The sequence below is a fragment of the Miniopterus natalensis genome, chromosome 13 (genome assembly GCF_054644295.1).
Source record: "Miniopterus natalensis isolate mMinNat1 chromosome 13, mMinNat1.hap1, whole genome shotgun sequence".
Taxonomy (NCBI): Eukaryota; Metazoa; Chordata; class Mammalia; order Chiroptera; family Miniopteridae; genus Miniopterus; species Miniopterus natalensis.
In genome coordinates this window covers 34,181,611-34,207,201 of record NC_142093.1, presented here as the reverse complement: position 1 = coordinate 34,207,201, position 25,591 = coordinate 34,181,611, and the positions used below count along the sequence as shown (strand labels likewise).

Below are 25,591 nucleotides of genomic sequence, written 5' to 3'. Positions count from 1 at the left end.
TATCTACTCATCTACTGATGGGTACTTGGGCTGTTTCCAGATCTTAGCTATGTTATGAACATAAGAGTGCATGTATTCTTTCTGATTGGTGTTTCAGGATTCTTAGGATATATTCCCAGAGGTGGAATCACTGGGTCAAATGGCAGTTCATTTTTAATTTTTTGAGGAAGCTCGATAGTTTTCCACAGTGGCTGCACCAGTCTGCATTCCCATCATCAGTGTACTAGGGTTCCCTTTTCTTCACGTCTTTGCCAACTTTTGTTGTTTTAGGTTGTTTTTTTTTAAGTAATGGTAAAAGTAATATAAAAGATTCAGAGTACACACACAAAAAAGTATATTACCCTCTGTTGACATAAGAAACATTCAAACATGTAGAGTTTATTTGAGCCAAACTGATAACATATGCCAGGGTGCAAGATCTCAAATCCTCCAGAGAATAACAGTTTGCACCTTATTTTTTGAATTTGAAATTAAGGAGGGGACGTATGGAACCCCGGAATAAGCAAGGAGGAGGTTGGTTTACAGGATAATTAACAAGAATATGTGCTCTCTTGAGGGTTAATGCTCCTTTCAAGGGGTATTACTTCTGATACCTCAAAGGTGTGTTAACCTAGATGCACAAAAACAATGGACAGGGTTGGCTTAAAACCTTTCACTAAAGAAGTTGTAGGCCTAGGGCGTGGCTACTCACCATGACCTACCCAGTTAGGAATTTATGATCAGATCACCCTGTGAGGTTACTTTCCATAGAATTCTTTTTTTCATCCACACCTCCCACCCCCTAGGCAACCACTATTAATAGCTTCTTGGGTATCCAGGTATTTTCTGTGCATAGATAGTAGAGGTAGATTATTATATGAAAACATTGGTATAATATAGGTAACACTTTACACCTTTTTCTTTTCACTTAGAAATATATTTTGAAGATCATTTCATATCAGCACATATAAATTTATCTTTTAATGCTGACTTGATTTCTGATTGTATTACATTGTGTTCTATGTAATATTAGTTCTCTAGCTTTTGATCATATTGTGACCTAGTATTGTAAATTTTTATAAATATCCCATTGCCAATATGCTCAGAAAGAATGTATGCTCTCTACCTGTTGGAGTAGGTTCTCTCTTCACACACCCACACACCCCACATCTGTCAGGTTTGTTGATTGTATTGTACAAATATTCTATAACTGACGAATTGGTCCCTTGGCTTATTAATTTCTTATGTTAAACTTTCTCATTATGATTGTTGTGCTGATTATTCTCCATTTTCCTTACCTGATCCATTTTTAGCCCTTTTTTGCTATATTCTCTTGCCCTTTGGTTTCCATCTCTGTTTGGCCGGTGGGTTTGGCCCAACTCTTTGCTCCACCAGGGGTCTTTCATCCTTTAGGGCAGGACCCCTTCTACAGCTTCAGTTCTCACTGGGCTTTAGTATTAGTGTTCCCACCTTTTGTTTCTTTACGCCTAAGGGAGTAATTGCTTCCCACTGTTGCTCGTTTTTTTGGTGTCTCGCCATTCCCTCCTATTCCTTCAACTCTGTGCACACCTCTGTAAATAATCCATTCATTCCTTCTCTTCAGTAAGTCCTCCTGAGCATGACATCTGTTTCCTGTCAAAACTGACTGAATTTTTCATTCTTCTGATAATTTAGTCAGTTTTAGTTTTTTCAATTTCAAGGCTCAAAGTACTGTACACATAAGCTTGTGATTGATACATCTCCTCAGTGAATTATTCCTTTTGTATATTAATGGGTTTTGTGTAAGGATCATTTCGTCTGATAGAAACTGATAAACAGTCTTCTTTTAGTTTGTCTTTACCTCGGGTATATTTTTCTTTCCATCTCTTATTTTTCAACTTTTTGATGTTGTTTTGTTTTGAAATGTCTTGCCTTAAGAAAGTTTATAATTTGAGATTTTAACCCAATTTGATAAAAAAAAAAGGTGAATTTCATCCATTCACATTTATTGTGATTACTGATATATTTGAACCTATTGCTGCCATCTTAGAGTTTTCTGTTTACCTTCTCTTCTAGTTTAGTCATAGATTTTTATTCTTTAAGTTTTAATATGCTTAACTATGATTTTCCCTAAAGTATGAAATTGTTTAATATCTCTATCCCCTTCCTTGATCAGAATGGACCATAGCACATTTTAGCTTCCCATTGAATACCTATCCACATATTTCTTATCATTATAAAGAATTTTAATTCCACCACCTTTTTTGGCATAAAAAGAGATTTATTCTTTATAGTCAATAATGAAAATGTATTCACCAGCATGTTTTAGCAATTCTGTGGTGGCAGCTCAATGTCCTAGTCTTGCAGTGGGGATACCACAAAACTACTCCCTGAACAAGCTGGTGAATGGCCAGGTCCTTGTTGCAGACCTTATCTGTTTCCTGTGTGAAGAATAACTTTTAATTCTATCACCGTCAGTTGCTTTTGAGAAAAAGGGGATGTGATTTATTATATTCCTGAGTAAGGCTTTTTATCTGGATATGTATTTTCAACCTTATTAAAATACCAGACTATATTTCTATCTTCACCTCTAACCCAATACTTTCAGCAGAGGGAGTTATTTGTGCTAACAAAAAAGAGAAGAGGTGGCAATAATCGAAAATGACAAATTACTCAAATATAATTTCTTTTGTCTATGGAATGCAATCAGAGACTCCACTCACATGTTGCCATCACTCTTGACCTAACTGATGAGAGTTTGCAGCTTCATTGGGTAGCAGAAAGGAACAGGCCATAAAAAAATCCACTCAAGAGTAATATAAATTTTTTAGAACAGTTCAAAATTACCAGGCACTTTTCATTCTCAAGAGTTCACACAAGTAATACATGCAACAGTAAAAAATACATGCAACAGTCCCAGTGTATAGACTGGCCCTATCTTGGGACAGTTTGAACCTGATTTTAGGAGACCCCATCATCACCCCAGAGATCATCACAAAATTAAGTTAATCAGAACTGTGGTTCTAAATCTTCTTACTAGTAAGGGCTCTTTAATTTTATGCCCCATGTTTTGAAAAACTTAAACTTAATGCTTTAAACAAATCCCAGTTATTAAGTAATAATAGATTTGTTTTCCCCATAAATACCATGTATGCTGTTTCTGTAGTACCAAAAAAACCCAGCAGCCAGGAGTGCAGGAGGGATATAGACCTAAAGGACAGATTGGGCATAGCCATATGCTCAGTCCCCTGACACTTACGCCTGTCTGCCCCCTTAGGAGCCCTTGTTTGGGGCTGTTGCAGTGTGTGTGTTTGGCAGGGGGAGACCGCAGAGATAGATGATGATATGGTGTTAGAAGTCATTGTGTTTATTAAGGTACCCTTTCATGAGAACCATGGTATAACTGGTGTATTCGTTCTTAGGGCTGCCATAGCAAATGAACACAAACTTGGTGGCTTAAAACAATAGAAATTCATTCTCTCACAGTTCTGGAGGCCAAAAGTCTGACATGAAAGTGTAGTTAGGACTGTGCTTCCTCCAAGTTTCTCAGGGAAAATTCTCCTTGCCTTTTTCAGCTTCTGGTTGCTTCATATTTTACTTGGCTTGTGGCTGTATAACCCCAGTCTTTGCCTCAGTCTTCACATGGCCTTCTCCTCCTCTCCATCTATGTTTTCTCCTCTGCTACCTCTCATAAGGACAGTTGTCATTGGATTTAGGGCCCACCCAACTAATGCAGGATGATTGTATCTCAGTATCCTACACTTAATTACCTCTGCAAAGAACCTGTTCCCAAATAAGGTCACATTCACAGTTCCAGGGGTTGTTACATGAACATATCTTTTAGAGGGCTATCATTCAACCTGCTACAATTGGGTAGGCCAAAACAGCCGTTGAAGCTAGAATCAAAATACTAAGCAATGTTTTTTTAATTCTCCTCACTTCCCCAACACTGCATTCTTTGCTCTCGTCTGAGATATCTGGCTACTACTGCTTTGGCTCCCAATTGAATGTTGCCACAGAACTTAAGCTTCGCTCTTGGCTCCAAGATCTGGCTCATCATTTTGGTTCTCATTTTTTCTTAACTCCTAGAGTAACTGTTGGTATCACTTCTTGCATAAATGATTTCTACTGACTTTGCAGCCCATCCATGATGCCACCTTTCCATGCTCAGCAAAGCTTTCTTCCCCATTGCCCAGTCTTGTTACCAATACAACATTCCCATAGTGTTTTAGTTGGCCAAGTCCTTGTTGTATTAAGGGCATAATCCAGTGACCTTCCACAAGTTCTCCAAATATCCTGGGTGAAGCTAGAAACCACTGCCTCCCTAGAGTTGTGCTTATAAAAAATTTTAACCCTAGTATTAATGTGGAGCTATACTCCCCCATGGTGACGGATAGCAGGTGTTTGCCAGAGCCTCAGTATTCCATGGACTCCTTTTATCCTGAAGTTCTTTTCACTCAAAAGGACTGCTGCTGATTGCATGGGACTTACCCTATAAAAAATTGTATTTCAGACATGGTTTGAGATAGACCCATCTAGTTTCTTTCTTGTCCAAATTTCACATTCCATTTTTCTTGTTTATCTTTTGCTCTCTCAGTGATGATGTTCCTTTTTTTCTCTCTTCATAATGAACCAATTATGATTTTCCATTTGAAAATAAATTTCATCATAGTTTATTCCCTGTTTTCCAGCTCTTTTGTTTTTCCAAATGACTCAGATCTTAGCTGAGAATTTTGTTGGCAGCTCCAAAGTATGATGCACTGTAATTCTTTTAGAAACTGAAAGGTATAGGAACAAGTCTAGCTTTTGGCCTGAGAATCTTATACTAGAATCCTAAAACTGGGTGTATCATGTGATTTTGACTGACATATGTGCTGACCTTTCCTCCACCAAACAGGTGTCTAGGGACTTCATACTTCAACCGCCATCATAACTTTTGTGCCATAAAGATACATAAAAGCAATAAATGCAAGTATTGTGAAAATTACTTGTTATTCAGATATTTAAGTTTATAGTCTGGCTTTGCATTATTGCTTTATAAGTCTTTATAAGAGATCTCATACCTAAGGAAGTATGGAGATGTCAATTTGATCAAAACATCAAATTACTACCAGAATGAGATACAAGACATTTTTTGCAGAGTGCTAATGTGAAATCATCATAATGTGTTTATTATTTTACCTGAGCTTCCAAATTTGGGCAGCTTACCTAGTTCAGTAGACTGAGCACTAGATTGGCATTAAAGTACTCCTAAATTCTAACTTCAATTTTACTACTGATTGGCTGTATACAAGTGAACCATTTGTTGTTTCTTTGCCTTTGGCCTTGCAAAATGTGAAAGTAGAACAAGAGTAAGGCATGGCCATTTCAATCCATAATATTTAATTTGAGAAATTCTTGGCTGCAGGGCCAATTCTTGGCTACAGGGCTAGTTTTTACCTTCTAATAAAGTATTCATGAAACAGTGCACCCATAGCTTCTCCTCCTTGCTCCCAGGCTTCCCCTCAGTCTCACCCCAGTCTCTTCCAAACAAGGGTATTTTCTGTGGCCCATAGAGACTATCCCTAGAACTAAGTATGTGAACAATTTGAATATATATATATATATATATATATATATATATATATATATATAAAATATCTGTATTGATTTCAGAGAGAGGAAGGGAGAGAGAGAGAGAGAGAAACATCAATGATGAGAGAGTCGTCATTGATTGGCTGCCTCCTACACTCCCCCAACTGGGGATGGAGCCCGCAACCCAGGCATGTGCCCTGACCCGGAATTGAACTGCAATCTCCTGGATCCTAGGTCGATGCTTAACTGCTGAGCCACGCCACACCGGGCTATTCTGTAAATTTTGCAAATTTATTCAGATAGCTTTTATGCTTCTTTTCTAAAGTTAGGTGGCCCAATGATAAAAAAGATTTCAGAGGATAATAAAGAGCTTTAAAATAGTGATGAGAATGCCACAAACAAAATCAAATTAAAAACTAAAATTTCTTTACCCAAAGAATGGGAAACTTACCTGGGGTGGGGATGAGCTTTTTGCAGTCAGCTTCAACTGTTTGAAAGATTATTTTATAGATAATGACTTTGTGTCTTATCCCCTAAGATTAGGACCACAAGAATATATTCATAAGGGAATTACGTTAGATACAGGTAGAGAGGTCTGTTAAGATACCAGTCAGGTAGTTACCGTTTCTAAAAGAAAAAAAAAAAATCTTGATTTGTTGCAGCTATCCCAGAGTCAGAGAAGTGAATGGTCACTTCACAGCTCATCACATCTATCAGCTTCCTAGAATTTATACCTCCTGAATAAATTTGTAGCCTCTTTTAGTGTCTTCCTTTAGCCTCCCTAAATTATTGCAGCAAGAACATACTAATGCTGCATAGAAGCTCCTCCATTCATTTAAGTTTACTTCCTTTTTCCTCTGGAAAGGAGGTCAGATGATCACTGCACCATGTGACATCCTTCAAACACTACATCCCTATACCATTGTCTTTCTTCTCCCCCCCCCCCCCCCAACTCTCATGGGGTCTGTTTCCCTCTTAATTATTGTTGTTGCCCCTCTGAGTTTATGGTGAATGGCAGTTCTGACACCCCCTGACCCTGAGAAGTACAGAAATCTTGGCTTTATCTTTGCACTAAGAATTTAAATGCAATGAAATGTATGAGCAGAAATAGGTCATTTTTATTTTGCAGATCACTAATTGCAAGATTTCTTTTCATAAAAACAAGGATAGCAAATTTCTATTGGAAATACATTTTTATAAAGCATGAAAAACTTTAATCTCAAGCTCTGTAGCTGTCAGAGAGATAAATGGCTCTTCTATTTGAAACAGCTGCCAACAAATAAGAGGACCCAGTATCATTTCTCTCCTTGGTGATCTATCCTGCTTCTCTTAATGAATTTGGCATGTTACATGTTGCTGAAGTGGCTTCTTATTGTCAGGAACTGGTGCAAACAATTGTTTCTCTACCTATAGTTTATAATCCTGTTGCCTTGGACTGAAGGATATTCTGAGTTGTATAGTACTTCATGCAAATCATTGAATAAAGTGCTGTTTTACATTTATTTTAAAATTCTTTTTATTAAGGTGAAATTCACATAACATAAAATTTAGCCATTTTAAAGTGAACAATTCAGTGCCATTTTGTACATTCACAATATTGTTCAACCACCATTCATATCAAATTCCAAACTATTTTTATTGCCCCATAAAGACATCCTATACCTAACTACCTCTAGATTCTGGCAACCTGTCTGCTCTATGTCTCTATAAACTTATCTATTCTGGATATTTCATACAAATGGACTCATACAATATGTGACCTTTCCTATCTGGCTTCTTTCACTTAACACGTATTCAAGGTTCATCCACATTGTACCATGTATCAGTACTTCATTCCTTTTTTATGACTAAATAATATTTTATTATATGTGTATACCACAATTTGTTTACCCATTCATTCACTGATGGATAGTTTCCACCTTTCAGCTATTGTGAATGATGCCGCTCTGGACATTCATGTACGAGTGTTTGAGTACCTCTTTTCAGTCCTTTTGTTTATATACCTTTAGGAGTCTTACAGTAATTTTATGTTTAACCTTTTGAGGAACTGCCAAACTGTTTTCTTACATTTACTTCTAAAAAGGAAAACCCACGGCATTAATGAAATGAACTTGTCTTAGCAGGAGGAGCACAGCCCTCTAAATCTCTGAGGAGAATTCTCTGAGGAATCAAAGCGCACACCTCTGCTCATGGACAGACAGAACCAAAATGCACTCTGAACAACAGTAACTACAATCTCCATAGCGTACCAAGGGAAGGAATCTCTAATCAGCCCCAAACTCCAGGTAATTTTTTGTGGTGATTTCTTTGAGATGCTTCAATCAATGCAGATCTATTGCTTTTTGGTCATGTTGCTACTCTAATTAACCACAATCCAATTAAGAGAATTTCTTTTAAAGAAGAAACCAATTCTGAAGAGGTTTATTCTGAGAAAAACCTGAAAACGGTCTAAGGTTGACAAAAGTCAGGTTTGTGCCTCTTTCTTCCTGGCAGCAAAAGGATCCACACTTTGACTCATTTTATGAAAATTAATTGGTTAATTAATGTTTGACTAATTTTAACAAATTAATTACCATTGAATTACCACATAGGAAGTTACTTGTCTATTTTCCTAAAAACTGTTACTCTGTTGTGGATAAAACTAATCTAATTTGTTTATTGTAGAAACAGACTGGACTTTTAAAAGTCCATGCCTGTGTTCAGTTTTCTGGATGTTCCCATAGACATTTCCTTTTGTGACATTGATATTGAAGATACAGTGGGGTACTGAATGATATATACCCCACACCCATCCTGTACTGCCAGTAAAAGGTAATGTTTATGCTGTCTGGCTTCATGATGTAGGAAAGTTTACCATCCCAGTAACCCCACGCTTGATCAAGCTGTGCTGGTCATGGTGTGCAATGGAATGACAACCACAACAGAGTCAAGTTGGAATCAATTAGAAACAAAAGCCCTACTCTTTCTTAGAGGTTTTGCTTGTCAATATAGTTGAGATAATGTGCTCAAATAGCACACCCAGAAAATGAGCTCATCCATCGTGGATTTTACCATGTTCTAATTCATAATTATCCCTCAGAATTACGTAGCTATTACGGCCTGAGTGGCATGGCTGCCAGAGAATGAATACTCAGAGAACCCTGGGTAGTCCAACTTAGAGGAACCTCTCCTTGGATGCTAATCCACTGTGCTATAATAGTTCAGCCCTGATCCCTGACATTATGCTGCCTGAGTCACATGCTCTTTGGGGCTAAGTAGAAAGGTCAAAAGAGGACAGAGAGTTATGACAGTTTGGAGCTCTGCAGAAGTACTCGTTGGTCAGATGGCAGAGGAACAGATTAGGGAGAACAAACTGAGTGGATCTCCTTCCTCATGCGGAAAAAGACTTCTCCTTGAGGCGGGCTCACAAATTCCTGAGAAGGGAATAATGATTATGTCTGTGGAGAAACAAAATGTCCCTGAAGTGGAATTTTTGAACCCAGTCATACATCATTGGTGGTAGCAAGCAGGAGGGAGCCTGACACGTCAGGCTTCATCTGTATTCAGGATTTGGTTCATAGAAGAATTTATGTTAGAAGCTTAAGTTCCAGTCAGTCTCAGGTTATCATTTTGAGCTAATTAGACCCCTAAAGTTTGATTAACATTTTCTAAGAACAGAAGAAATTATTCTTTGTATGAGAGTCAATATTCTCTCATTAATTTATCTTCTTCAGCTGTTATAAAACTCTTAATATATTAAGCTACTCCTGATATATTTTTTTAAAATCTCGAGAAATGCATCTTATTCGAGTTAATAACTCACAGCAATATTTTTAGAATGATGCTTGCGTGACTGCTTACATAAACTTAGCCCAGCCTCCACATTATATTAGATATAGTCAGGTGATATAGTTTCAGCTGGCACACAAGGCCCTTCTTTCTTGCCAGAGTGGAGGGCAAGTTCTTGGTAAACGTGCAAGGCTCATATGACTAATGAGAGTTGCTTTGGCTCCTAATGAGATTCCAAGTTTCATTAAACCAAAATAGGAATCAGGGCATCACATCAACCTTATGAAAAGTCCAAGAACTATTCCTGTCTCCAGTACAAGGAAAATGAATTGCAGGACCTCAATGAAAACAAAAATCTATAAATGTTGCCATACTCACCTAATCCTGTATTCTAACCCCAGCGGAAGTACCAAGGGAGTTTTGTGAAAGGGAAGCCTGGTTTCTCCAGTATCAATCTCTAAAGGTCAGGATGTGTTTCAGCTTCTATCAGTAAACTTACTATCAATCCGCTAGACATAGGATTTACTTGACCCTGTAAAAGTTATTTCTGTAACTCATCTATTCTCAGCTTTCCAGTCTGTGACTATAATGGAAAGTATCCTTCCATTTTATACCAAAATTATGACAGATTTCTCTCCTACCAGCCTCCTTGCTGGAGTCGCTTCTCTCAAAGGACTCTCAACTATATCTGAAACTTTATTTGTACTACCTTATAGATAAAGCTCTAAAAGAGAGCATTCCCATGCATCCCCCTCTGACCTTTTTATCTCACTACTTTGACCTTCAGAAAAGTTCTGCTATCATGAGCTCTGTTCTCTCCATTGATGTCCACTGTTACTCCACTTCAGCTTCAGGAAAGAAACTTTTTCCCTTGGTCCAAAGACAACACCCTAATAATGCTTCCTGCTTTTTCTTGGGGCTAGAATGCAGATACAATGTCTTTCCAGGCTAGGGTTCCTTACCCCAGGACCTCAAATGCTGGTTGTTTCCCTCTCTGAGCTTCTGTTGTCTCTTCTGCCATTCCTAACAAAAACAGAAGCTTGATGTTGCTGCTTCCCTGGGCAGAACTCACCACCAGCATGAGCCTGCTCAATGCCTCTCCATACCTCAAAGTCCAGGACCAAATGGATCCCTAATCCAGAGAGAGGTAGAAGCTCCTCCTTCCATAGTCCATAGTTTCCATTTATTTTCTACATGGGGATTATCCCCTTTCCAAGATGGTTGATGGTGGGAACATCCATTCTCTAAAGAAAAGGCCTATATCCCCTCAACCATTTAGCCCAGCAGATGCCCCTTGGCCCCATAATACAATTTCAAAATGGTGTAATGTTGGCCTAGTTCCCAAAATTAGGGTTAGTCTTTTTTATCTGTGGTCACCTTTTTACATTTATATTTTCTACCTTTACTAATTTTTAGGTATAGGGGTCTCTAGGTGCATTAATGTGCCAGTCAGGGTCCAGTGTGAGTCTGGAAAGGATAGCATACTCCATGTAAGTAATTGAGGATAGTTAATAAAGGCACTATTTACAAGGTATAAGCAGGGTTCACAGAAATCAGCAAGGATAACACCATATCTGGGATTAGTAACAATGGGGAACTGTTACTGCCCATAAGTCTAAAGTGAGAAAGGAAAGATGGGTTTCCCAGAACCCAGAAAGGGCATGGAGAGAGCTGTCTGACAAGAGCAGGAGTCTTCAGTTGGTAGACTCAGCCAACCCTGCACACCATGGTAGAGAGGAAGCTGGGAGTAAATACCCCAACCTCATCTTTTCCATCTTCCAACCTCCTGCCACAGTGCCTCTCACCACCACCTCATTTGCCAAACCCAACTCTACCCGAAGGGTAAGGGAGTTTGTCAATGCAGTCCATCTAGGTCAGCCTCCCAGGGCAGGGCAGAGAAGCATAAAAATTAAATCTGAACAGGTAAAACAAGGTATCTAGCAAACTGTCCATTGTGAAACTCAACAGCTTTCATTTTGTTCTCTACATTTATTTCTTAAAAGTTAACATTGGTGTAAGGGGTCTATCAGGACATTCACCTGAAGTTTGCTGCTTGATTTTAAAAGCCTTAACATTATGCCTCCTAAGTCATTGCTTTCCCAAATTTAAGACCCTTAATCATTTTTGTTGGTCCCTACTCAGCAGAAGCCCTTTCTCTTCAAACATTTTATTTACCTTTGCAATGGCTACTCCCAGGAACAAGACCAATCAGTGAGTCATGCTGATAGAACCACTCCTAGCAGCTCCCCATCCCAGATTCTCCTGAATATCTCTCATGATTTCTTTAAGGTGCAGCAACTAAAAAATGTGTACTTTATTCTAGAAACATGCAACCTAGCATAAGAATAGGAAATATGCTAATTCAGTCATGAACACTTTTAAGAACAGTAAGCTAAAATAAAAGTTAGGGAAACAGGAATTACAGCAGTATTGAAAATTAAAACAATTTAAAGGTAGTTGAGAATTATTAGGAAGCAGCTTAACATAGACCATAAACTGAAATTCATTGCAGGCCTGGGGGTAGAATTTTCCGTTGAGTTTTAATATATTTTGAAGTGGATCGTATTTTGGAGGAGTATTTTGCATAATCAAATATCACTCATGACTAAAATGTGCCTGACTCTAGTCCCCAAATAAAATTCCAAATGTGAGAATACCAACAAGGCCTGGAGGGGGGGGGGGTGAGGATGAGGATGAAGATGAAGATGAGGATGAGGATGGAGGATGAGATGAGGATGAGGATGGAGGATGAGGATGAGGATGGAGGATGAGATGAGGATGAGGATGGAGGATGAGGATGAGGATGAGGATGAGGAGAGAAAAAGCAGCTAAATATTTCATATTGTTTTTGAATGAGTAGCTGTTAATTTTTTATGTTAATATAAAAATGTAGGCTTAAATATGTAAGGACAACCATTAACAAAGGTAACCATAAACATGGGAATTGGAAACTTTAAAATCACTAAGTAGGAGAGAAAAAAAATAATAAAAACTCTACCATCTAGAAAGAATCAAGAAAGGAAAAATATGCAAACAAGAAAACATAAAAAGTTGGGAAGAAAATAAGAAAGGCATTGCATGTTCTTCCTCATTCCCATCTGGAATCTATCTTTCCTCTCTCACATACCTTGTCTCTGTGGTTGACTCACTTGATTTTTCCTTGGAAATAACTCTTGTGTCTGGGTCTTTTCATTCCCACTACCACCCCTCTAGTTCCCTCAGTCCTGTACTAATGCAGTAGCTCTGGCATAATGTATCCTCTCTTGGCCTCACCACAGCAACTAGAGCAGTCTTTGTAAAGCATAATATTGCACCCCTGCTCAGAAAGACTCCCCATTCCTTACCATACGCCTTTCTTATCTGATTTTCAAGACCTTCCATAATATGACCCCAGCTAACACTTAAAATATCTCTGAAATCAGAGTGCATCTTACAATTGATGGCAATCATGGCATCTAAGATTTGATAAAATATGGTTCTTTTCTCAGTTTTTCGCTTGGCTACAGGACACCTCTTTCTAGAAAACAAAATTTCTGATTTTGCTGTGCTATGACTCTTTCACAACTCCAAACTTTCATTCAGACATTTTCCTCTGGGTATTTCTCTCCCACAGCTTCCCTTCCTAAATGGGCCCATTTTTGTGCACTATCTCAGCTGGAAACAACCTTCCCTTTGAATCCTCTGGGTTTTTCTTTTTTAGTGTGTTTTTTTGTTGTTGGTTTTTTGGGTTTTTTTGGGGGGGGGGTTGGGTGATTATAATTCTAGCAATTCTTATCACATAGTTCCTTTTAGTTTAAATACTTGTGTACATATTGGTCTGCACACAGGGCTCCTAGCATCCTGCAAATTCCTTGAGAAGGCAGCTAAAATTGTGTGACATTCTATGAAAGAATATAGGTTTGTTTCACTAATGCAATCTGGACATTTCAAATAGTTTCTTTAAAATCTGTGAAGTACTCAGTAAGAGCCCTGCTTTGAACTGCCCTCTAGAGGTGAGTCAGAGACCTGAAGATCATGGGATCAGCAAGAGACAAGATGTTCAGCTGGGATGGGCAGGACTCACTGATTGGCCCTGTTCCTGGGAGTAGCCATTGCAAAGGTCAAGCTCTGAAAAAACGGGTTGCTTAGAGATTTGCCAGCCCTCTCCACTACCCTCTCATGATTCATCTTGATGTACTGAGAGGGTGGGACTGAGTGAGAGACTCTTGGTTTTTCAGTTTACCCTTCCCTCAGGAAATCCAGATGAGACTGGAAGTCTGGGAACTCTAGGTTACCTCAACTGGTACCAACAGGGACACACTGAATGAAACCCAGCCCTGCTGGAGGGTGTAGCCTGGAAAGAGGACTACATGTGCATGACATCCTCTGTGGCAGATTCTTCTCTATCACAGCTCATTTTGAATTCTCCCAAGGTATATGCATAAATCTTTGATGCAATACATTCACAGGAATTTCTCCCAGCAAACTTTTGTGGCCACAAGAAGATAAAAATTTGCTCAAATGTTTTCTTGTTATTGCCATTATATTCTGTGGCTAAATTTTATATGACTTGTGATATATCCTGCTCAGTTCTGCTCTCTAAGGCTAATGTCATTTTCAATAAGGGTATCCCAGTTAACCAACTTTCCGTGGGTAACCTCTCTAGTCTCAGTTTCTACCAGTTTAGGGGTTAGATTCAAGAAGCTTGAGGTCCCTGCCAGCTTCAACATCCTAACATCTTCTCAGAGCTCTACATAGCCTACCTTGCATGCACCAGGTTATTTAATGAGTTTAAAGCTCACTTTTCTCTGAGGCAAAATGTGATCTGGGCATGTCCCTTGAAAGCTTTTTATAAGATGTGACTGCTCTCCATGACTTCATACCAGAAGGCCTTGAATAAAGAGCACTATTGAGCTGATTTTGCCAAAAGAAACAGTTTTGTCTTAATATTTTTCTCTTAAAAAAGTCCTAAGTGTTTATTACAATGTAGATAATATATAAAATTATAAATAAGTAAATAAAATTCACTTAAACTCTGACCTCTCATTATTAATACTGTGGCATGTATCCTTACAATAATTTTTTTCCATGTATAGTCACATGATTTTTAAATGTTTGATGTAGAACTAGAATCACACCTTCCAAACTTTTTTTTTAGCTTGCTTTTCTCCTTTAATGATAAATGATTAACATTTTTTCCTTTGTCATTATGTAACAGTTAATGGTGTGAACTTTGGAGCTAGACTGTCTGGATTTGAATCCTGACTCTGGCACTTACTGTGTGTTCCTTATGCATGTCCTTTAACTGAAATAGGTACTTCAGATTCCTCATCTATCGAATGGGGATAATAATGGTTCCTGTTTCACAAAGTTTTTGTGAATATTTAAGTGAGTCAACATTTGCCAAATACTTAGAACAGTGCCTGGCAGGTAGTACAGGCTTTAAGGACTTAGCTGCTGCTACTGTGACTACTACTGCATTTTCTTCTACAATGTCACTTTAAAGACTGGGTAGGATAACACTGTTTGGGACGTAGTATAATGTATTCATCAGGGTCTCACTGTTGAATAGTTCTACTTTTTTGGTATTATGAACAATAGTGCACAGACATCCTTCTTCTATTGCATTTGTAACGGGACAGGCTATGCACCAGGTAGGGAAGGAATACAGTGATGGGAGATGGAAGAACAACCTTCTTGGTTTTGAGCTTGGTTGGAGAGGAAGAGAGGACATCAGTACCTCACTTTTGCCTAGAAGGCTGTTGCTCAGAAACTAATCTTTATGGTACCCTCCAGTCAAATAAATATTTGATGGTCTTTACTAGATTGAATCATCAGGAATCCTATTCTCAGATTCCAATCAGAGAAGGATCCCTGCCCAGCCAAGTCATATACTTTAGTTCTTAATACCACCATTCTTCCTTTCATAGAATAACTCAGCCCTGTTCAGTCAGCCCCAGGGGACCCTTGGGGGATACTCAGTGAATTCAATCTGGACCTCCATCTTTTCCAGGCTTGTGTGTATGAAGGTTGCCTTAGAGATACTCCCGCTTTCTCATAGGGCTCAATTCCCTTGGCCCTCCTTCCCAACACTCCTGGGGAGAAGGGGAATGGGTTTTCTTCTGGGTCCTAATACCCCATTCTTATGGGAACAGTTACAATGCATTCTGGTAGGATGGGAACAGTATCCTCTCTACAGGTTGAGGGAATTAATAGACTTAGAGGTATTGTGTGACTTCACTGAACAACCTGTGCAACAGCTATGCCAGTGCAAATGAACACCGCCAACAAGCAGCTCATGCTGGGGGACAGTGACTCATAAGAACACTTTCACCAAGCTGTGCATGGAGGAGTGTATCAAATGCCTAGTTCTTACTGTCTCTCTGTTAAATGTATCACCGACCAAACCACCTGCCTGGTCCTCAGCCTCTCCTAGTCAACAGTTCATAACCTACCATACTCTGGAAGACTCACAACTTCTGGATTTTTGCCTTTATTATCTCCTAGGTCCCCTGAAAGGTAGCATCTTCTAGGTACCCTGGAAAGTTCTTTCCACTTATTACTCCCATGGGTATACACTGGATATACACTGCCTAGAGAATTCACTTAAATACACGGAGGCAGGAGAGATCTCTCCTGACCTCAACCATCTCCAATTAACTGGACATTTAACCTGCTGGCAGGGGTCTATGTTTCTGCCAAGCAGTAGACACCTTCTTAGAATACAAGGATGAGGCCTCTGACACTAAAAAGAAATAGCAGTGAAATGGCAAAACTAGTCTATCTATTCTGTTAGAAGTCAGGATAGTGATTATGCTTATTGGGGGGAAAGGGATACAAAGGGGGCTTCTAGGGGGCAGATGTCATTCTGGGTGCTGGTTATATGACTGTGTTTATTATGTGCAAGTACAATGAACTGTACACTCATGACAAGTGTACTATTTTATATACATGTTGTACTTCAATAAAAAATGTAAAATAACATTTTATATTAATAAACTGAATTAAACACAGGAAGATCCATCTCTGTTAAAACTAGTGGTTCTTTTCTAGGTCTACCAGATTTAGCAAATAAAAATACAGGATGCATAGTTAAAGTTGAATTTCAGATAAATAACAAATGATTTTTTTAGTATAAGTGTGTCCCATGCAATATTTGGGACATGTTTATACCAAAACAGTATTAATTGCTTATCTGAAAGTCAAATATACTGATCATCCTGAATTGTATCTGGCAACCCTAATCTTAAATCTTCTAAATATGTATCATCTTTGGTTTAGTAAGGAAGTAAAAAAAGGATATCTATTGAGTGGTATTATATTAAGGATATATAGTCTTAGAAGGAAAATTTAAAATGCGTAAGTAAAGTGTAGGAGACAGAAATGAGAATATAAGTGCTCTGCTTCTTCTTTTTCTTTTTTAATTCCTCCTTCATTTCATACCTCCCTTCTGTTGTTTTTGGTTTCTCATTCCCACATTCATGTCAGTAAAGCAACGAGAAATAAGATAAGCAAAAGAAATAAGGTAGTGTCAAAATAATTTACCCTTTTATTTACTGAATTTGAATTTGTGACTCTGTTGTTTGCTGTTTCTGAAAATTTCATCCTGATTTGTCTGTGTTCTTGTTTCTTATTTTTTAGTAAAAAATAACTTTCCCATTTCACTCTTTTTCAGGGCTCTGTAACCTTTGCCCAGATGCAAGTTGAACCCTTCTCAGTACAATCAGTGGGGTTGTTTTTTTTTTTAGGTTTCATAGGCTAAACTTGAAAAATCTATTTATTGATCTCAGACAGGTCATTTTTCCCTTTTCTCTCTCCAACAGTATTAACTCATATGTGCCTGGTACATTTCAACTATGGTTCTTACACAGTTGGTAGATTTGAACCAAGTTTTCAGAATCCATCTTACCTTCTTTTCTATAGTACTTTCCACTCTTAAAGGTGAGGAAATTCCGATACAAATTATTTGGTACAACTAGGCTGTGTCAGTAAATGGAATCAAGTCCCAAAGGTTTAGTGCTCTGACACATTTCCATTATATATGGGTGGTAATAAAATGAAATTATTTCCTGTTTCCCCAAAGGCTTTCAAGTCATAATTTTGAATACCCAGAATGTTACCCACCTTATTTAGAGTAAAATTCCCAACTCAAAAATGATTTTAATACCCTTTCATTTAAACAGTAAGTGCATCTCCTAAAATACTCGAGGAGAAGGTGAAGGGGAGAAAGAGGAAACTACAGATCACAAGGTGCCTCAACAACCCACATTCGGAACCATTGTTCCAATGCTGACCACCTAATCTTTTCAAAAGTTAGTGCTTTTTCTGCAATATTGCCAACTAATGTATATTCCTGATTGAATCAATTCACGAATCATTGATCCAGTATATTTCTAAATGACTCAAGGCAATACTTTTTACTAATTATTTTCAAACAGGTGATTTTGGACTAGTTATCTTGTCGTGGAGACTAAAACTTTTAAAGATTATATATATATTTATACATAGATTAACATATATATAAATAACTTTTACTATTAGCACTGAGGAGGGAAGGCAGAATGATAAAGGCCTAATATAGGGTGGGGCAAAAGTAGGTTTATAGTTGTCAGTATGTGAAACACAGAGTTTATTCTTGTATTATTATTTATTAACTATTGTACTATTTTCCATAAGAACAACTGCAAACCTACTTTTGCCCAAGCCTGTATGTGCACAGGAGAATTAAAAAATGCACAAAAACAAATTAGCATGAAAACATCACAAATTATGCAAGAAAAAGCATTATGAAACAGTATTAGCATAGATACATAAATCAAGTAGCTGGATTTTTCAGGAAACTTCCTTCATAAGCAAAATTACAATGAGATATCACCTCACACCTGTCAGAATGGCTATCATCAACAAATCAATGAACAGTAAGTGCTGGTGGGGATGCAGAGAAAAGGAAACACTTGTGCAATGTTGGTGGGAATGCAGATTGGTGCAGCCACTGAGGAAAACAGTATGAAGATGCCTCAAAATATTAAAAATGAATTTCCCCACAGGTGATTCTGGGGTCAGGTGTCATTTGCTTCTGGTGCACCGCTAAGCTCCACCTGAAAAAATAATTTAAAATGGAATTGCCTTTTGACCCACAAACCCACTTCTGGGAATATATCCTAAGAAACCAGAAACACTAATTCTAAAGAATATATGCACCCCTATCTTCATTGAAGCATTGTTTAAGATAGCCAAGATCTGGAAACAGCCCAAGCTCTCATCAGTAGATGAGTGGATAAAAAAGCTGTGGGACATTTACACCATGGAATATTACTCAGCAGTAAAACAGAAAAGAAAAAAAAAAGGAATTCTTACTTTTTGCGACAGCATGGATGGACCTCAAGATTATTATAGTAAGTGAAATAAGCCAGTCAGAGAAAGACAAATATATATATGATTTCACTTATATGTGGAATCTAATGAACAAAATAAACTGACAAACAAAATAGAAACAGGCATCGATACAGGAACAGATTGACAGCTGTCAGAGGGGAGAGGGGTTGGGGGACTAGATGAAAGAAGGTGAAGGGATTAAGCAAAAACTCATATATACATAACACATAGACACAGACAAAAGTGTGGTGATAGCCAGAGGGAAAGGGAGATGAGGGATAGGTGGAGGTGGGCAAAGGGGGGTGGTGGATGGGAATGGAAAGAGACTTTGCTTGGGTCGATGGGCGCATGATGCAGTGTGCAGATGATGTTTTATTGAGTTGTACACTTGCAACCTGTATGGTTTTGTGAACCAATAACCCCAATAAAGTCAATTTAAAAATAAGTTAATTTTTTAAAAACTTCCTTCATAAGCATTACTGAAGGCCTATTAATCAATAAATGACTTATACAACTGCAGAACCTTTAACAAGTCTAATAGTATTTTCAACTCTAATAGTTTCCCTGCACATGCAATAGTGATGTTTAGCAGCTAAATAAGCTCCTAGAAATGTGCTGGTTGGTTAACAATTACCAATTACTTGCCCTTGTCGTCTCTCACATTCCTATAACATACAAAGGTCTCCAAAGCCTGTCTTCACCTACTTTTTCAACCTTATATCCCATGACCCCCTAACCTGCCTAGAGTTATTTCTGATCTGGTACCTTTATTGGCTCCTAGATAAAGGCCTCTGCCCCCTGCCAGAATGCCACCTTCATTTTTTCCCCTACTGGCCAAAATCCTTCCCCACTGTCCAGACCCAGCTCAAACCCCACCACCTTCACTAAATTACATCTGCCCACTCTAGTCTATAGCCATCTTTTCTTTGCCTAGCTATATTATTAAACTACTGTCTATACCACTAATGTGGTATTTTATTAACATACTAGCTTACACTATCTTCTGCAGTGTTTTCTTAGAGTTATTTAATATTCATGGGTACATGAACATACTTTTATAAACTAGAAAGCATCATACTAATGTAACTATATTATTGTATTCATTAACTAACATATAGCCCCCCTTAGATGAGAATTGTACATACATTTTTTTTGGTATGACACCTAGGAGAGCAGTGCATACTCCATGGCCCCTCAGTTAAAACTTTCTTATGAATGAATCCATGGAAGACCAGCAGAATTGGAGGTAAACCACCAAAGTTCTCTTTGCCACTTGTTACCTGTCTGAATTTGAACTAGTTATTTAACCTCTGTATCTGTTTCCTTATCTATAAAATGGGGTTACTAATGGTATCTATTTCATAGAGATGCTTTGAGAATTAAGTAAATTCATACATGTAAAGTGCCCAAAATTGCTTGTTTAATTAGCAGGTAACAAGTACTCAATTAGCTATTTGAGTGAATAAATGAAACAGAGTCAGTTACAATTAAATCTAGAAAAAACTGGCTATTTTTTGTTATCCCTGGAACCATGGTTATAAAATAACATATAGTAGATAAGAATGTTAAGGAAAAATAGTACATATCTTTAAGATATGTCAGCCCTGCTGGGTGTGGCTCAGCGGTTGAGCATCGACCTGGGATCCAGGCGATCGGGGTTCGATTCCCGGTCAGGGCACATGCCCGGGTTGCGGGCTCGATCAATGACTCTCTCATCATTGATGTTTTTATGTCTCTCTCTCCCTCTCCTTTCCTCTCTCTGAAATCAATAAAGATATATATTAAATAAATAAATAAATAAATAAATAAATAAATAAATAAATAAATAAATAAGATATGTCAGGATATGTATAGTTATTCCTGGAGATATTTTTTCAGGATGAAGTTTATATTCTGTATTAGCTATTTTGTATTTTTAAAATAAAATTTTTATAAGGTTTATGTAAAAGAAATTTTAGTACACTTATTTTTTTAGACATCACATTATTTTTAGATCTGAATAAATAATTTTGCTGAATATTTCTGACCTTGGTTTACATTGTTTAGAAGATGGTACTTAAAAGGCAGCAATTAATTCTAGATGATCTGTTCTTGATATCTGTATTGACCTACTTTTGTATGTATATATGGGTGAGTTTTGAAGTAGAAATTACAGTAAACTTCACGCTGAACTTTCTGAAAAATATTTGTTTCTAAAATTTTATCAAAACATTTAGGTAACCTAGGCTAATTTAGCAAGTTACATATTTTCTTTTATACTATTCAAAGTATATGATTATAAAATAATTCTCCACCCCCCTCTGTGGTGTTTGTATCTGTAAAAAAGATTTTCATCATCATCCATCTTGATTTTTATTGCTCTCTGGAGCCACCTGCTGGTCAATGGTGTGTTTTTATATATACTATATAAAAGTTTTTCTCCGAATGGATAATGCCAGGCTCTAACAAGATCAGGTTCTCCCCACAGGAATTGGTAATCCAAACAAAGCTTACAGAAAGTATTCTTTGAGATATTAATAATGGGAGCAATTTGGTAATAGGAAACAGAGAAAAGAATCACATTTGGAAAATGAGTAGGTTTTATATTTTTGGGAATTGTTTCATTCACTCAAGTTTGTATAAACTTCTTCCCTCTAGTAAGATAAAAATATATTTTTAAATATATATTATATGTATTATAGAATATGATTTAAAAATATATATCAATACCTTTCTACCTATTAAAATTAATAATAAAGTAAGCAGAAACTTTATATTTATTCTTATTTTGTATGGCAACTAAATTTTTATCACTTTTAATTAATATTTCTCGTTTAGCATTACTATGAAATCATAGCCTTTAACAGTCTTAACATTTCCCAATTAACCATTATTGTTATTATGAGTTCTTTTTAGATGCTTAAATGTTCACAGTCTGTTCCGGGGAAGCTCCCTTATATAGGTTCTTTTGCCCTCTGAACACATGGATTCTTATTTCTGACAAAAACCTGATATTTCAGACCCAACATGATGTCTCCAGCCCCCAAATTATGAAGCCAGCTATCCTCTGAGAATCCTGGTTCATTTTAATGTAGACTAGTATTGGAGGCTGAAATCTCAGTGCTAAGGGAGCTGACATGAGATTTGGTTATGAGCAAAAATGCTATTGTTGATGTTACTGTTACTTATGACAGAACTACATAAACAAAAGTATTTTTTAAGATTATACATATGCATTTGTTTTCCCCCATTTGATATATAGTATTATGTTTGTATACTTTTTTTATAATATGTGGTGGGGGGCGGGGCTTTATTACCATGACATCCCCCTTGTAATTTAATTTCCCAATTTTGGTAGGTAGTTATATTAGTTCTGATGCAATGGGATCATTACAGATAAATTTTACACATATCCACAACTATTACATTAGAACAATCTGCTTGACGTTTTGTAGTGTGTATTGCCAAAATGCAGAGGGCCAAGGTTGTTCCTGAGAGGGAGTTAGTTACTGGGATGGTGTTAAAAGAGCAAAGAGGAGTTAAATAGGGGTTAAATACCCAGCTCTAAGTAAATCACTTGACCTCATTATGTCTCAGTTTTCTCATTTGTAAAATTATGATAATTAACCTTTGCAGCTGAGTTTAACAGTTTTAAATATGTTTTTACAATAATTTCCTCTCCCACCAACTCCACTAACTTGCTTTGCAAGTTAGTAAAAATAACCAATTGGAAATACTTCAAACAGTATAGAACAGGTTGTACAAATGGAAGGGACAGATGGTCTCATGATCATCCTTTGTTCAGCCAAAGCTATCTGATTCCTACGCTTGCTGCCACTGTTTTTTTTTTGTTTTTTTTTCAGTTAATCCTCACCTGGGGATATTTTTTTCCATTGATTTTTAGAGAGAATGGAAGGGAAGAGGGAGGGGAGAAAGAGAGAGAGGGAAATATCGATGTGAGAGAGACACATGGATTGGTTGCCTCCCACACTGAGCCCTGGTCCCGGAGGATTGAACCTGGGACCCAGGTATGTGCCCTTGACCGGGAACTGAACCCGAGACTCTCTAACTGCTGAGCCACACCGGCCAGGGCTCATGTTTCCATTCTCGGCCTCTTTAAACACTTATTCTGTGGTTTCACCACTGTCTGATATGCAAAGATGATAGGTACATACAGTAATAAAATATTGCTCACATCCATCTTAGGTCTTCCTTAAAAGTCTGTGCTAGTTGCCTTGTAATGATATTTTATGACTTTCATTATTGCTTCTGTGTAGTACGGGGTACTAATAAATTCAAGTTAACCCCTTGGCAAGGAAGGTTAAATAGAACCTGGTAATTCCTAGAGATCTTCATTTTGTACTACACTGAACAACTGATTAAGTAACTTTGAATAAGCTAAGAAGTAACAGAGAATAATGGGAAAATGTTGGGTCAGGCCTTACTCTTTTTTAAAATGCTTACTTATTTTATTGATAGCACAATAAAGTCATGTTTTTCTCAGATAAAACATTGAAAGAATCCAAGGACCAAAAGTGGTGTCTGTGATGTGAAAGCCAGTGCTAAGTGCATAAATAGCTCTTGTTCTCATACCAGGGTTAGGGTTGCCATGACGGTGGCCTCTAGTGAATGTTTACAAAGGCTTAGCTCCCACCCTTAATGTTTCATGTTAGAACCCACATTCCCTAAGATCAGGACGTTGCCTGGCTGATTATTGCTTATTGGTTATTTTCACCTGGAACTTGTCTGTGATAAGTTTCACATCATTCTGCTCTTCTTGCCTATCTGATTTTCTTTTCATTCTTCAGTGTTCTATTAGTTTGTATCTCTATCTTACTGCTATTTCATAAGCATTTCCTCTACAGTTCTTTAGAATCTTACACATCATTTAACCATGTTTACATTTAAAAAATAACTTTTAAGCCCTGCCGGTGTGGCTCAATGGTTGAGTGTCTACCCATAAATCAAGAGGTCAGAGGTTCGATTTCTGGTCAGGACATGTGCCCAGGTTTCAGGCTCAATCCCCAGTAGGGGGCGTGCAGGGGGCAGTCAATTAATGTTTCTCATCATTGATGTTTCTCTCTCTATATCCCTCTCCTTTCCTCTATCTCAAAAAAAAAAAAAAATCAATTAAAAACATATAAAAAATCATTTTTAAACCTTTAAGCAAATATTCTAAAAGTGTAAAGGTCACCAAGTAAGTAAATAAATGCTCAGAAACAAATACACCTTTTATAAACACTTTTATGAAGTGTATTAAGTTGAAAATAGGCGTTGTAGAATTTTGTAAACTTAATTTTAAGAATGTGAAGTAAACCAATGCTTTGAGATATATGTAATTACTCTGAAGAATCATGGGTTTGTAAATTAGTAACCACGGTGACCCCTCCATGTTTGTGCATTCATCATTGGAAATAAACCCATAAAATCTTATAATGGAATATTAATTGTACCTGCTTCATAAATTTGTTGTGAGAATTAAATAAGATAATGCATATAAAACACTTAACACTGTGCTCAATCAATTATTGTGCTCAATCAGTTAGCTATTACTACATAAGACATTTTTATTCCTATTTGGAATAAAAACTAAAGGGGTGAAAAAAAAATCAGCTTCTGACTACCACAAACCCTCTTACAACTGCTTCTGAAAAGGGCTGACCTAGTGATAGACATGCTACTGAAGGAAGCAGGAAAACTGATAGCTTTTCCAGAGCCATGTGCTGCTGTCCTACAAGCCCATCTTGCTGTTGAGCTGATTCTCTTCTCTTTTTCACCTCCGTGATCAAAAGCATGGCTTAGGAAACAGAAAACAGCAAACACTGACATTCTTGTTTTTTAAATAATAGCCATTATTATTTAAATTGATATTTAAATGGATATTCAAATGACTTGATAGCTCATTGTTATTTTGATTTGCATTTTCCTGATAATTAGTGCTGTTGAGTATCTTTGCATGCACCTGTTGGCCATTTATACATCTTCTTTGAAAAAATGTCTATTCGAGTCCTCTGCTCATTTTTAATCAGGTTAACTTGTTTGCTATTGAGTTGTATGAATTCCTTAACATATTTTGGATATTAACTCTTTACCAGATATGTGGTTTGCAAATAGTTTCTCCCATTCTGTTGGTTGCCTTTTCACTGTGTTGAGTGTTACTTTTGCTGTTTTCAGAAGCTTTTTAGTTTGATATAGTCCCACTTGTTGATTTTTGCTTTTGTTGCTTGTACTTTTGGTGTCATATCCAAAAAGTCATTGCCAAAACTGATGTCAAGGAGCTTTTTCCCTATCATTTCTTCTAGGAGTTTTATGGTTTAGGTCTTATGTGTAGGTCTTAATCCATTTGGAGTTAATCCTTGTGAGTGGTGTAAGATAGGGATCCACTTTCATTCTTTTCCCAACACCATTTATTGAGAAGACAATCTTTTTCCCAATGAATATTATTGGATCTCCTGTCAAATATTAGTTGACTACATATATGTGGGTTTATTTCTAGGCTCTCAATTCTGTTTCATTCATCTTTGCGTCTGTTTTTATGCAAGTACCACACTCTTTTGACTATGATAACTTTGTAATTTAGTTTGATATCAGGAAGTATGATGCCTCCAGATTTGTTCTTTCTCAAGATTGCTTTGGCTATTCAGGGTCTTTTGTGGTTCCATAAAAAATTTAAAAATTTTTTTCTGTTTCTGTGAAAAAATCCCATTAGAATTTTGATAGGGACTACATTGTATCTACAGATGACTTTATAGTATGGACATTTTAACAATATTAAATAGATTTCTAATCTATGTACACAGGATACTTTTCCATTTATTTGTGTCTTCAATTTTTTACATCAACATCTTGTAGTTTTCAGCTCTCTACAATACCTCACCCTCCCGTGTAAGTCTCAGAAAATTTCTTTTCTTGGGATTTTGCAAGAAGCCCACTCCCATCAACAACAGGTGGGGATGAG

At 37.2% G+C, this 25,591-nt stretch overlaps 1 protein-coding gene across 1 annotated transcript in view; it reads left to right on the top strand.

Moving 5' to 3' along the window:
- Positions 1 to 25,591, top strand: part of WDPCP (WD repeat containing planar cell polarity effector) — a 306,031-nt gene that overhangs the window by 62,399 nt on the left and 218,041 nt on the right. Inside the window, exon 2 of the mRNA XM_087823593.1 lies at positions 7,656 to 7,757. The gene's annotated coding sequence lies outside the window, so the exon portion shown is untranslated. The remainder of the gene's footprint in view (positions 1 to 7,655; positions 7,758 to 25,591) is intronic.